A 13,624-nucleotide genomic window follows, 5' to 3' on the forward strand; every position below is an offset into this window, starting at 1 on the left:
AAACATTTTTTTAAAATTTCATTTTACATTCCAACCAGTTCTCCATCCCACCCCTCCTCCCACTCTTCTTCACCTTGCCCCAGCCCACCCCCCATCCATTCCTCCCAACAGATAAGGGCTCCCATGGGGAGTCAACAAAGCCCACCCCCCCATCCATTCCTCCCAACAGATAAGGGCTCCCATGGGGAGTCAACAAAGTCTGGCACATTAAGTTGGGGCAGGACCAAGCCCCTCTTCCATGCATTAAGGCTGAGCATGGCATCCCACCATAGGGAATGGACTCCAACAAGCTAGCTCATGAACCAGGGGCCCTTCAGATAGTCCAGGCTTCACCACTGTCTCCCACATGTGGAGGACCTAGTTTGGTCCCATGGAGGCTCCACAGCTGTTGGTCTAGAGTTCCTGAGTTTACACGAGCTTAGTTCAGCTGTCTCTCTAGATTCTCCATCATGATCTTGACCTCCTTTGCGCACATATTATCTCCTCCCTCTCTTCAAATTGTTTGTTTTTGCTGTGCCAGTGTGTTCAAGGCTACTTCCCACTTTCTCTTCTGTTAGGTTCAGTGTAACTCGATTTATGTTGGGGTCCTTGACCACTTGGATTTGAGTTTTGTGCATGGCAATAGATATGGATCTATTCTGATTCTTCTACATGTTGGCATCCAGTTATCCGAACACCATTTGTTAAAGATGCTTTCTTTTTTCCATTGTACCATTTTGGCTTCTTAGTCAAAGATCAGGTGTTCATAGGTGTGTAGATTAATATCACGGTCTTGATTTGATTTCTGTCTGTTTTATGCCAATACCAAGCTGTTTTTATTACTGCAGCTCTATAGTAGAGTTTGAAGTCAGGGATGGTGATGCCTCCAGAAGTTCCTTTATTGTACAGAGAATTGTTTTAGCTATCCTGAGTTTTTTTTTTTTCTATCTGAAGTTGAGTATTATTCTTTCAAGGTCTGTGAAGAATTGTGTTGGGATTTTGATGGGGATTACATTGAATCTGTAGATTGCTTTTGGTAAGATTTCCATTTTTATTATGTTGCTCCTAACTATCCGAGAGCATGGAAGATCTTTCCATTTTCTGATATCTTCTTCAATATCTTTCTTTAGAGACTTAAAGTTCTTGTCATACATGCCTTTCACTTACTTGTTTGGTTAGGGTTACCCTAAAATATTTTATATTTGTGCCTATTGTAAAGTGTGTTGTTTCTCTGATTTCTTTCTCGGTCTATTTATCATTTATGTATAGGAGGACTACTGATTTTTTTGAGTTAATCTTGTATTCTGCCACATTACTGAAAACATTTATCTTTAAAGATATTGTAATTTCATAGTTGCATGTATATGCTATTACAAAAAGTATAGGCAATCCGCAAACAGCTCAAAGTAATACCCACCATAGATTTAATAACACCAGGGAATGTCAGAGTAGCTGATAGTCTTGGAGTTAAGAACTTTATCAATCCTCTTCCGTACACATATACGTGCAAACACTAGACCTATTGTTGTCCAGACATGTCTAAGTTTAGAAGTAAGGATAGTTAAAATCAGTGGTTAGCATGAGTCAATCATGCTCCACCGTTTTGGTCAATAAACATTCACTGGAATGCAAGTATGGCCTCTCACTTCTGTCTATATCTTCTTTCATGTTACAAGAACAGAGTTATTGAACCTTCATCAAAACTCTATGCATTATGAAGGGGATACTGTCATCGTATGCGTTATAAAAGGGGCATTATCATAATCATTTTATAACAATGAAAATTTAGGCAAATCTTGGATTAGATTTAAGATGAGGAATTGAGAGAATCCATCAGAGATTAAGGTCATGGGACAAGGAAGATCTCTATACCTCTCTCTATATATATTGGATCTTCACAGAGAATCCCAGAGTAAGTCAGAAGGACTTGTTAATCTTAGGCTAGATACCAAGGCTTATTCCATAGCAAAGTTCCTCTTGCGCAATTTCTTCTTTTTTCAAGAGAGACAAGGGGTCCCATCTGTTCCCTTACAGTGGCACATCATATACTTAGCTCCCGAGGCAAATAACGACATCCAGACTCTTTTCAAGGTTACTTGCTATGATTTTGTGGTATCTTTGGAAAGGCATGCGTGCAACAAATATCCAATAGTTTATTTTAGAGAGGTGCCTGTGGCTTTCTAGAGGATATTCCTTGATAGTGGCAAATGTTTTTTTTAAAAGGATTTATTTAATTATTTATTATGTATACAATATTCTGCCTGCGTGTATTCCTGTAAGTCAGAAGAGGGCACCAGACCTCATTACAGATGGTTGTGAGCCACCATGTTGTTGCCGGGAATTGAACTCAGGACCTTTGGAAGAGCAGGCAATGCTCTTAACCGCTGAGCCATCTCTCTAGCCCCAAACGGTTTTATCAGAATGTTTTGTATTTCAGATTCCCACAAGGGACAATAGAATTGACTTCAAGTTCTTGGGCATTAAAAAAGTAGCCAAGATTTACGTAGGCAGTCTATATAGTTTATGCACACACAAATAAGGATAAGCTTCTCTGAATGTCAGTGGGCTCTAACCTAATTTAAGGGGCTCCAGCTAGTGAGCACAGATAGGAATCTCTGGTATTGTATTGCTACTGCACAGAACTGGTTCTGAAGAGTCACAGAACTGTTCATATTGGTACCTCCTCAACCTTGACCTCTCCCTTTCCCATATTGTTAATGTCTTCAGAAAGAAGTTTCACCCCTGATAGAGAAATATTTCTATGGGTCTATTCTTATTGATTCTTGAGAAGTTTCACATGTGAAGTCTTAGGACTCCTCTGTCTTCAACTAAAAGGTTTGCATCTCCCAGGTACTAGGTTTTCCCTGTAAGTGACTCTTGGCTGTTGGTCCTTCTTGACAGTTCCTTACATGGATGCTCACTTCAGTCTTCCACGGGGAGATCACCTGCTTTAGTAAAAAAACAGACGTGATGTAAATGGAAAAACTGCCCATGGCTATCAATTGTTATTCGAATTTGGAAACAGTGGCCTTTGTGTTTGAGGGTAGCTCATCCATCCTTGTTCTTCACAGATTAAAGAGCCATGACACAAGGCTTGGACTCATGCAGAGTAAGGCTGGGGAGAAGAGTGGAAGGGGGTGATGGTAATCGATATTTCTGTATCATGTATGTATTTTAACTCGAAGTTCTTGACTTTGTACATCTGGAGTCTTGAAGACTTCCTGCCAGATTTTAAGTACTGTGACCTTTCACTCTGCGTGAATGGAAGGTGTTTGACAAATGTTACATGAAATTCATGAAATTCCTTCTTTAGCATTGCTATTCATAGACAGATACCATTAGGACCTGTTTTCTTTACTTACAATGTTTAGGTTGGTATATGGGGAGGTTCATATTAAGGGATCCACTATTTCTTAGCACATTCAAAGAATGTACTACTTCAGAGATGGGTTCTCATGATCCATCCTTTTATAGACTCCTGAGTTAGCCTCACAGCTTACAGCATCTAGATCTGTCCTTATTGTAGACTCCTGAGTTAGCCTCACAGCTTACAGCATCTAGATCTGTCCTTATTGTAGACTGAGTTAGCCTCACAGCATACAGCATCTAGATCTGTCCTTATGACAGACTGAGTTAGCCTCACCGATGACAGCATCTAGATCTGTCCTTACTATGAATTCTTGAGTTAGCTACAGCATCTAGATCTGTCCTTACTATAAATTCTTGAGTTAGCTACAACATCTAGATCTGTCCTTACTATAAATTCTTGAGTTAGCTACAGCATCTAGATCTGTCCTTACTATAAATTCTTGAGTTAGCCTCAGCTTACAGCATCTGGATCCATGGTACATTCATCAGATACGTTCTCTTCAAGTCCCTGTGTCACTAAGGTATGTTTTGTTTATAGCATGTTTTCACCCATCTTTTCCAGGGGAAAGCCTGAGGTCTGTTTGATGAGCTGGAGTGGGGTTGGTGGAAAGTCTGTAACTGCCGACCTCAAAGGCTCTGGGCTAACAAAGACAGCACAGCTCCTCAGAACTCAGACTGCTCTTCCATTGTGCCCCTCAGGACACTTAAGGGGTTCTTCTGAGAGTTTCACAGCCAGAACACCAGCTGTGCTCTGACCATTTGCTCAGATAGTGGGTAAGTATGCATTGGGCCAATGGGTTTTGAGGACAAGTGTACAACAGCCCAAGTGTACAACATCCTAGTCTTTTTTTCCCCCTTGCACCTAAAGCCACCACTCAGACCTGCTCCTCTGCCTAGTGGTAATTCAGATACTCCCATTGGATTCATTTATACTCCAGCCCTACAAACCTCAAGTGTCACGGGTATTGTGGCCTGGGTATGTGGGTTCACATGGGTCCGTGAAATGAATTTCAGAGACACATTGAGAATGAACTTAACCTTAGCAGTCACAAGGTTCCTCAGCCTGATGGACTAAAGCACTTTCCCTTAACCCTTCAGCATTCTTACTTTTCCCTATATTTACACGTTAGCTAGTAGATTTTCATATGCTCAAAACAACCTGAATGAACCTTCCAAAAATACTCTGTCAAGTGCAAATACCTGATTCATGAAGTACCATGGTTTTCTGGGTTTCCCTTAACCAAGTTTTACATAGGCCTTATATCCATGGGCAAGATTTGCATAGGGTGACAAAAGGTACCTGTAGCACAAAGGATGGACTAGGGCTGGGTGCTAACTCTGGAGCTAAGCCAGGTATGGCCCATTGGGGGTTTATGGCTAGTGGGGGGCGAGGGGGATGGGAGGTGGTAGTGTTGTTTGCTATCCCTCTGGTGCCAGGCAGGCAAGACATTCTGCCATACCCAAGCTTTATTCATGCTTTTTTTGGGTTTAAGTTCAGGCATCTCTTCCTGAACATTTTTGAGACAGATGAAAGCAATGTGGAATTTTCTTTAACTGGTTAGATTCATGAAAAAAAAAAACAATCTCTATTTAAACTTGTTAACTATTAGTATTTTTATATTTTAGTTTTTGTTTGAATCATTATATAGGTGGAGTTTTCCTGTGCTGGCAGCTGCTCCCAAATAACCACTGAGAAACTTAATATTAATTGTAAATGCTTGGCTGATAGCTCAGACTTGTTACTAGCTGACTCTTACATTTTAAATTAGCCCATATTCCGTATCTACCCTCTGCCACATGACTCATGGCTTGTTACCTCAGTTTTTCATGTCCTGCTTCCCCTGTGTCTGCTAGCATCTCCTCTGACTCCACCCCTCTTCATCTCAGCATCCTTAGTTTGGTTCTGCCACCTATACTTCATGCCTACCTGCCAGTCAGCATTTTACTAAACCGATTCAAGTGACAAATCTTTACAGTGTATAAAAGGACTATTCCACAGACTCATTATATACTGAGTTCTAGGCCAGCCTAGGTTAGAGAGTGAGACCTTGACTCAAAACAAGACAAGACAAACCAAACCAAAACAAAAAACCCAAACCAAACCAATACAAACCAAAACCCCCCTCCAAAACCAAAATGGAAGCAAACATATATATAATTATAGCATAGTTAGTTCTCCGAGAAAAAGTAGGAAAAGTACCTTAGGGCTATGTAAGTACGGACTATGATATACAGTTGCCCAGGGTGTAGACTCCTGATCTAGACCAGCAATTCTTAAATTTATTGTACTCAGGACCCAATTTAGTCGGAAAACTTTTTACATGATCTGTATTCAAATTAAATGTGTACTGATAATAAATCCTAGAGTTTTATTTTGAAACACTTACTTAGCATACTCAACACTTTGTAGTTTATTAAAGAGAAGCAACTTTGAGCACTAATGAGATGGTGTGCTCTTTATCCGTACACAGAGAATCAGGTCTTGACCGGATATCCGTGGAGCATCTTCAACCATTCTCAGAGCTGATTAGTAGCTTGTTTCACAATCATGGAACTCAAGAACGCTGCTGGGCATAAACACACAGTACAAAATGGCAGCATTCCTCAAACTGTTAGAAATTCTGCCCAATCCCATTCCAAAATTCATCCAATGATCTTGTATGAAACTCAAGCCAGCATCTCTAGCACCAATTTTAAAAATCAAGTGTTCTAATACAATAAAATCAAACAAATATTGACTAGATCCTTACATGCTGAGGAATGATAATAGAAAAATATAAGAAGTCTTTGCTTTTTAATTGAACTGTTGCGTGTCTGCAAGTGCAGAAACATGGCGTAGGCGGTGAAAGCGGCAGTTTATAGTGAACACTGGTCTTGAATCTGAGTGTTGGTTTGTGCTGTGTGCTGTGAGTCCACATGCATTTATTGCAATGTGCTCAGGGCATATGTTCAGAACCAAGGCTGCAAGTGAGACACAGGTCAGTGCTAGCCAGAAACACCCCAAATTCATTGAAAATTTGGTTTTAAAATAATTTTTGTTGCACATCCAGAAACATTCTATTGCCACATTTGTTTTGCTACCTTTAATTCCTTTATGTGGCCTCTACATTGGTTGGTAATGCAGTTTGAGGAGGTAGGGTCTAGATGATGTAGGGTGGGACAGTACAGTAGGGTAAATTGGGAATGTTTTGGATGGGAAGGTTCCAGGCACTTGTGAAGAACTTCTCCCTCAGCAAATGCTTCTTCCCCCACAACTCTGGATCACGTCTGTGGAGAGCACTCATGTGTCCACTTCTGTTTTTACTTCTATGACCCTATCTGGCGAAGACCTGTGCAAACCTTGTGCCTGTGGCTTCCATCTCTGTGAGTTCATGTGTGCATTAGTCCTGTAGTGTCTAGAAAGTCTTGTTACCTTGGTGTCTTCCATTCCCTCTGGCTTTTATACTCTTTCCTCTTTTTCCTCAGCCCTGAGGGGAGGGATTTGAGGGAGACGTTCTGTTTAGGGCTGAGTGTTCCAAGGTCTTTCTCTTTCCCTGCATATTACCTGACTTGAGTCTCTGTGTTTCTTCCTATCTACTTCAGGAGGAAGCTTCCCCAATGATGGCTGAGCAAGATACTGATCTATGAGTATAGCAGAACCACATTAGGAGTCGTTGTATTGCTGTGTTCTTTTAGTAGTATTTGGCTTTTCCCTAGCTCTCTGGGATATCTAGTCCCAGGTTCTTGGTCACCACAGCATTGACACGTGTCCACATTGTGGGGTGGGCTTTAAGTGAAACCAGATGTGATTGGTTACTCCCACAAGGTTTGTGCCACCATTGCACTGGCATATGTTGCAGTCAGAACAGCGTTGTACATCAAAGGGTCTGTGGCTGCATTGGTGTTCACTCTTTTGGTAGCGTGCAGAGTAACTTCTGGTACCAAAGATGCTAGAATTTAGGCGTAAAGACTCTATATAGGAACCGGCTTGACTTTTCCATGTTCAAATGTTGAGGGTCATCTAGGTTGTTTCCAGTTTATGGCTCTTATTAATAGAGCAGCAGTGAACAGCTGAGCAAGTGCCTCTGTGGATGAAGCGGCTTTTGGGTATATGACTGGATCTAGTGGTAGATTAATTCCCATCTTCCTGAGGAACCACCACGCCATTTTCCATAGTGATATTATAAGGTGTAAGATAAAATCTCAGAGTAGTTTTGGTTTACATTTCCCTGATGACTAAGATTATTTAGACATTTCTTTATGTGTTTCTTAACCGTTTGAGATTCCTCTGTAGAGAATTCTCTGTTTAGATCTATACATTTTTTAATCGGGTTATTTTCTTGATAATCCAGTTTTTGAATTTTTTAAAATATTTATTTATTTACTCTGTCTGTGTGTATGCCTGCAGGCAAGAAGAGGGCACCAAACCCCATTACAGATGGTTGTGAGCCACCATGTGGTTGCTGGGAATTGAACTCAGGATCTTTGGAAGAACAGGCAGTGCTCTTAACCTCTGAGCCATCTCTCCAGCCCCAGTTTTTGAATTTTTTATATATATTTTGAATATTAGCCCTTTATCAGATGTGTAGTTGGTAAAAACCTTACCCCATTCTGTAGGCTGACACTTTGTCCTAATGATGGTCTCCTTTGTCATGCAGAAGCTTTTCAGTTTCATGAGGTTCCGTTTATTAATTAATTGTTGATTTTAGTTCCTGTGCTAGATGTGTTCTGTTCTGAAAGTCTTTTCCTGTTACAATGAGTTCGAAGCTATTCTCCACTTTTCTCTTCTATGCGGTGTAGTGTATCTGGTTTATATTGAGGTCTTTGATTTGTTTGGAGTTAAGTTTTGTTCCGGGTGATAAATAAGGATATATTTGAGTTCTTCTGCATGCAGACTTCTAGTTTGACCAGCACCATTTGTTGAAGAATCTTTTTCTAGTGTATATTTCTTTCTTGTTTATTAAAAATCAATATCATAGGTGTGAGGATATAAGTCTGGGCCTTCAGTTTGATTCCATTGGTCAATGAGTCTGATTTTGTGCTGGTGCCCTGTGGCTTTTATTCAGCTCTGCACTTCACATTGATGTCTGGGATGGTGATGCCTCCTGCGGTTCCTTTATTATTCAGGGCTGCTTTAGCTATACTGGGATTTTTCCTTATGAAGCTGAAAATTGTGTTTTCAATCTGTGAACAATTGTATTGAAGTTTTGATGGGGATTGCAGTGAACCTATAGATTGCTTTTGATAGGCTGGCCATTTTTACTATATTAATCCTTCCTTTCTATGAGCATGTAAGATCTTTCTGTCTTCTGGTACACGGGCTTGGTTAGAGATACTAAAGATACTTGATGTCATTTAAGGTTATTGTGAGAGGTGTTCTCCCTATTTGCTTTTGTCTGTCTGTCACTTGTATATAGGAGGGCTACTGATTATTATTTTTTTTTTTTGAGTATTTTGTATCCAGCACTTTGTTGAATTAACTGGAGGAATTTTCAGGGTCACTTATAAATGCTAACATATCTGCAAATCATGATACTTTTCTTCCCTTCCTATTTATAGCCCCTTCATCTTCTTCAGTTGTCATATTGCTCTGAGACTTCAAGTAAGTCTTGAGTCTGTATTGAGTAAGTATTGAGACAGTGAACAACCTTGTCTTAGTCCTAATTTTAGTGAAATTGCTTTGAGTTTCTCTTCGTTTTAGTTAATGTTATTAAGGACTAGCTGTAAGTTGTCATTATTGTGTTAAGGTATGTCCCTTGTATCCCTAATCTCTTTAGGATTTTTATCATGAAGGAATGTAGGATTTTGTCAAAGGCCTTTTCTGCATCAAATGAGATGAACATATGTTTATTTTGTCTTTCTTTGATTATCTGTTGGAATACATTTACTGATTTTCTTATATTGAACATATCTGGGATGAAGTATACTTGATCATGGTAGATGATCTTTTTGATGTATTCTTGGGTTCAATTTGAGAGTATTTAATTAATTTTTGCATCTATGTTAATAATTGGTCTGTAACTTTCCTCTTCGGTTGGGCTTTTATGTGGTTTGCATATCAGGGTAACGGTGACCTTAGAAAATGAATTTTGGAATGTTCCTTCTCCTTTTGTTTTATTTGAGGAGTACCAGATTAACTCTTCTTTAAAAGTCTAGTGGAAAGCTGAACTCAAACCATCTGGCCCTGGGCCTTATTTGATTAGGAGATTTTTAATTATTGTTTCCATTTTGCTAGGGGTTATAGGTCAGTTTAAGTTGTTCATCTGATCTTTATTTAACTTTGGTAAATTGTTTATATTGAAAAAAAAATCATTATTTTTTGATTTTACAGTTTGGTGGAGTACAGGTTTTTAAAGTATGTCCTTGTGATTCATTTGGTTTTCTCAGTGTCTGTTGTTATGTCTCCCTTTTCATTTTAATTTTTAAAATTTGGATATTATCTCTTTGCCTTTTAATTAATTTGGATAAGGATTCGTCAATCTTATTGATTTTCTTAAAGAACCAACCCTTTGCTTCACTGATTCTTTGTATTTTTATTTGTTTGTTTCTATTTTATTGATTTCAGCCCTGAGTCTGATTATTTCTTACAGTCTACTTCTTTTAGGTTTGATTTCTTTTGTTCTAATGCTTTTAGTTGTGCTTTTAAGTTACTAGTAAAAAATCTCTCCAGTTTTTAAAATAGGCACTTAGTGCTATGAACTTGCCTCTTTGGGCCAACTTTATTGTGTTCTGTAAATTTGTGTATGTTGTGTATTTTTATTCAGTTCTAGCCAGTCTTTAATTTCTGTCATGATCTATTTTTCATTCAGTAGTAAGTTGTTCAGTTCCCGTGAGTTTGTAAGCTTTCTGTTGTTTCTGTTCTTAATATCTGTTCTTAATATCTTAGTCCTTGGTGATCAAATAGGACATAGAGTATTATTTAAATTTTTTTGTATCTGTTGAGACTTGCTTTTTATTCAAACATGTGGTCTGTTTTGGAGAAAGTTTCATGAAGTGCTGAGAAAAAGGTATATTCTTTCATGTTTGGATGAAATGCAAGTATCTTTTGTTTATAACGTGTTAGCTCTGTTATGCCCAAATCTGTGACGTCCCTGCAAAAGCCAACAAGGAGACCGAGTCCCATATGTAAAAGCAAAGAGCCTTTATTTGAATCAAATTTGCAAACTTGGTCTCTCCACATGTCCAACATATTGGAATAAACGGAGAGCCCCGAGCTCAGTTAGAATTGGGTTTTTATAGTAGTAAAGGTGGAGGTGAGGGGTTTCTGAACTTTAGGACCCATGATTTGCTGAAATTTGTCTAGGGGTGTCCTGGTGAGGTGTGCTGGCAGGTGATCCTATCTACAGTGGTTGGAATGTTAGGCATTTCCTTTGAATGGTCTGTTCTTGGGTGGTGGTTGGGTAATCTCAGCTTGTGGTTTTTCCTGCTACCAGATATTGCTTCAGGGTAAACTACTCAGACTCAGGCCTCTTATTAAATTTATTGCTGGTGGCCGAGTTCTACTCTGGCAGGTGATAATGGTTGGAAGTAAAGAACTTCCGCTGGGTGACCTGCCTGTACTTAGCTTATCCCACATTATTTTCTGTTTAGTTTTTGTCTGGATGACCTGTCTATTGGTGAGAGTAGGGTTTAAAGAGTCTCCTACTATAAATGTTTGAGGTTCAATATGTGCTTTAAGCTGTAGTGGTGTTTCTTTTACTAACTTGGGTGCCTTTGTGTATGGGGCATAGACATTAAAAATTGCACCATCTTTTTGGTAGCTGTTTTCTTTGATGTGTATGTAGTGCCTTATTATTTTTGGTTTGAAGTCTTATTTAGTTGGATATTAAAATGTATACATAGCTTGACTTTGTAGGTCCATTTGCTTGAGATATTGTTTTCCTGAGGTGATGTCTGTTCTCAATGTTAAGTTGTTTTTCTTAGATGCAGCAAAAGGATGGATCCTGTTTTCATATCCATTCTGTTAGTTTATGTCTTTTCATTGGGGGATTGAGACAGTTGATGTAGAGAGGCAGCGATGAACCATGTTTGTTGATTGCTGTTACTTTACTGTTGCTGTTATTGGTGTGTGTGTGTGTGTGTGTGTTTTGCTTCTTGATTTGTTGGTATGGAATTTTTTCCCCTGTGTTTTCCTATTTAGGTTGGGGTATTCCTTCTGTACCTTCTGTAGAGCTGGATTGGTAGATACTGCTTAAATTTAGTTTAATTATAGAAAATCTTATTTTCCCCATCAATTGTTATTGAAAGTTTTGCTGGGTCTAGTAGTCTGGGCTGGCATCTGTGGTCTCTTACAATCTGTAGCACATCTGTCCAGGACTTTCTGGCCTTTAAAGTTTCCACTGAGAAGTAGGGTATAATTCTAATAGGTCTACCTTTATATGTTACTTTGTCTTTTTCTCTTTCAGCTTTTAACATTCTTTGTTGTTGTTGTTCTGTATTTAATATTTTGAGTATATGAGGTATGTGGTGGGGGATATGTTCCAGATTTCCTGGATGTTTTATGTCAGGAATGTTTTAGAGTTAACATTTTCTTTGACCAAGGCATCCATTCCTTCTATGGTATCTTCACTATCTCTTCCATGTTTTGTATTCTGTTGGTGAGGCTTGACTCTGAGATTCCTGTTTTAGCTTCTAAATTTTCATCTCCAGATTTCCCTCAATTTGGACTTTCTTTATTGATTCTATTTCTACTTTCAGGTTTTTATTCATTTCCTTCCCCTGTTTGATTTTGTTTTCATGGATTTCTTTATAGGATTCAATCATAGCCTTTTAAAGGACATCTGACACATTCATCAAGGCTGTTTTAAGGTCTTTGTCTTGCATTTCAGTTATATACTCAGGTTCTACTGTGGTAGGTTGCTGGCCTCTAGTGGAGACATACTGTCCTGGCTGTAATTGACTGGTTTTACACTGGCGGCTAGGCTTCTGGGTTCAGAAAGATTCTCATTCTAGGTGTTGATATCTGATTTTGTCTTTGTTGGGTATGAGTTTTATTCCTTGGTTTCACTTGCCCTCTCTGGTGCTTAAGAGAGTGTGGCAGCTTTGTGTTGCCTGGGAGGGAATTCTTCTGGGATACTGATAGGTGTGTCCACTGGGAGTTCTGGGAGCTGGCACTTGAGAATGGGCTGTGTCTCAGGTCTGGAGGTGGGAAAGCAGGGTGTTTCACCATATCTGCCTAGTCTCCTGGGTACAAGGATAGATTGTGAGGAATGGCTATAACAGCTGTTTTGCTACAGAGGTGACCAAAAAAATGGGGCTTGAAATTTGAGATTTTTGAAGAGGCTCTGAAGATCTTTCCTGGCCAGAGTGTCCTGCGAGTTCCCAGGGAATGCCTGCTGGAGTTGGGACCAGGGCAGTGATGAGTGTGGGGAATAAAGGTTGGTGGAGATGATTTCTGTGGTCTGCTGGAAATGGGCTAAGGAAGGAGGGGAGGTCTCAGCATGTGGTCTGCTACAGAGGTGGGCCAAACTGGGGCTTTGGATTTGTAAAAGAGTGCAGAGAGGTGAAGATTTGCAGTGAGCCTACTTGCTTCCCTGTCCGGTGTTACAATTGTTGTCCTTGCCTAGCACAATGTTTTGAAGGAACACTCATGTTGTAGCATTGCAGTATAAATCAGTACTTTATTTCCCCTGTAAAATGAATTAAAACCAACCTTCTTGAGATGTAATTTACTCCCCATACAATGTGCTCATGTAGCAATGGCAAGTCAGTGGCTATTTGGTACAGTTGTAGAATAATATAATACCACCATAATTAATTCTAGGGACGTTCTTTCCTTTTTGGGTTTCTTGGATTTATAAGCTAATGATTGATATCAGGTTTGGAAAGTTTTTGGTCATTATGTCTTTGAATATTTCTATGATTCTTCTTTCTTTTCTTCTGTGGATTTCCATTATACGTGATGTCCTGGTTAATTTTTTCTTTTTGATGAACTTGACACAAATTGGAGTCTTTACAATGAGGAACCTCAGTTGAGAGACTGCCTCTATCTGATTGCCTGTAGGCAAGTCTGTAGCGCATTTTCTTGATAATTGATTGAAGTAAGTGGGTCCATCCTCTGTGTGTGTGTGTGTGTGTGTGTGTGTGTGTGTACATCTCCTCTGAGTAGGTGTTCTTGGTGTGTTTAAGAAAACAAACTGAGCCGGGCGGTGGTGGTGCACGCTTTTAATCCCAGGAGGCAGAGGCAGGCAGATCTCTGTGAGTTTGAGGCCAGCCTGGTCTACAAGAGCTAGTTCCAGGACAGGAACCAAAAGCTACGGAGAAACCCTGTCTCGAAAAAGGAAAAATCCAAAAAAAA

This window comes from Alexandromys fortis, unplaced genomic scaffold (assembly GCF_014885135.2).
Source record: "Alexandromys fortis isolate MF-2015 unplaced genomic scaffold, M_Fortis_MF-2015_v1.1 scaffold_112, whole genome shotgun sequence".
Lineage (NCBI taxonomy): Eukaryota > Metazoa > Chordata > Mammalia > Rodentia > Cricetidae > Alexandromys > Alexandromys fortis.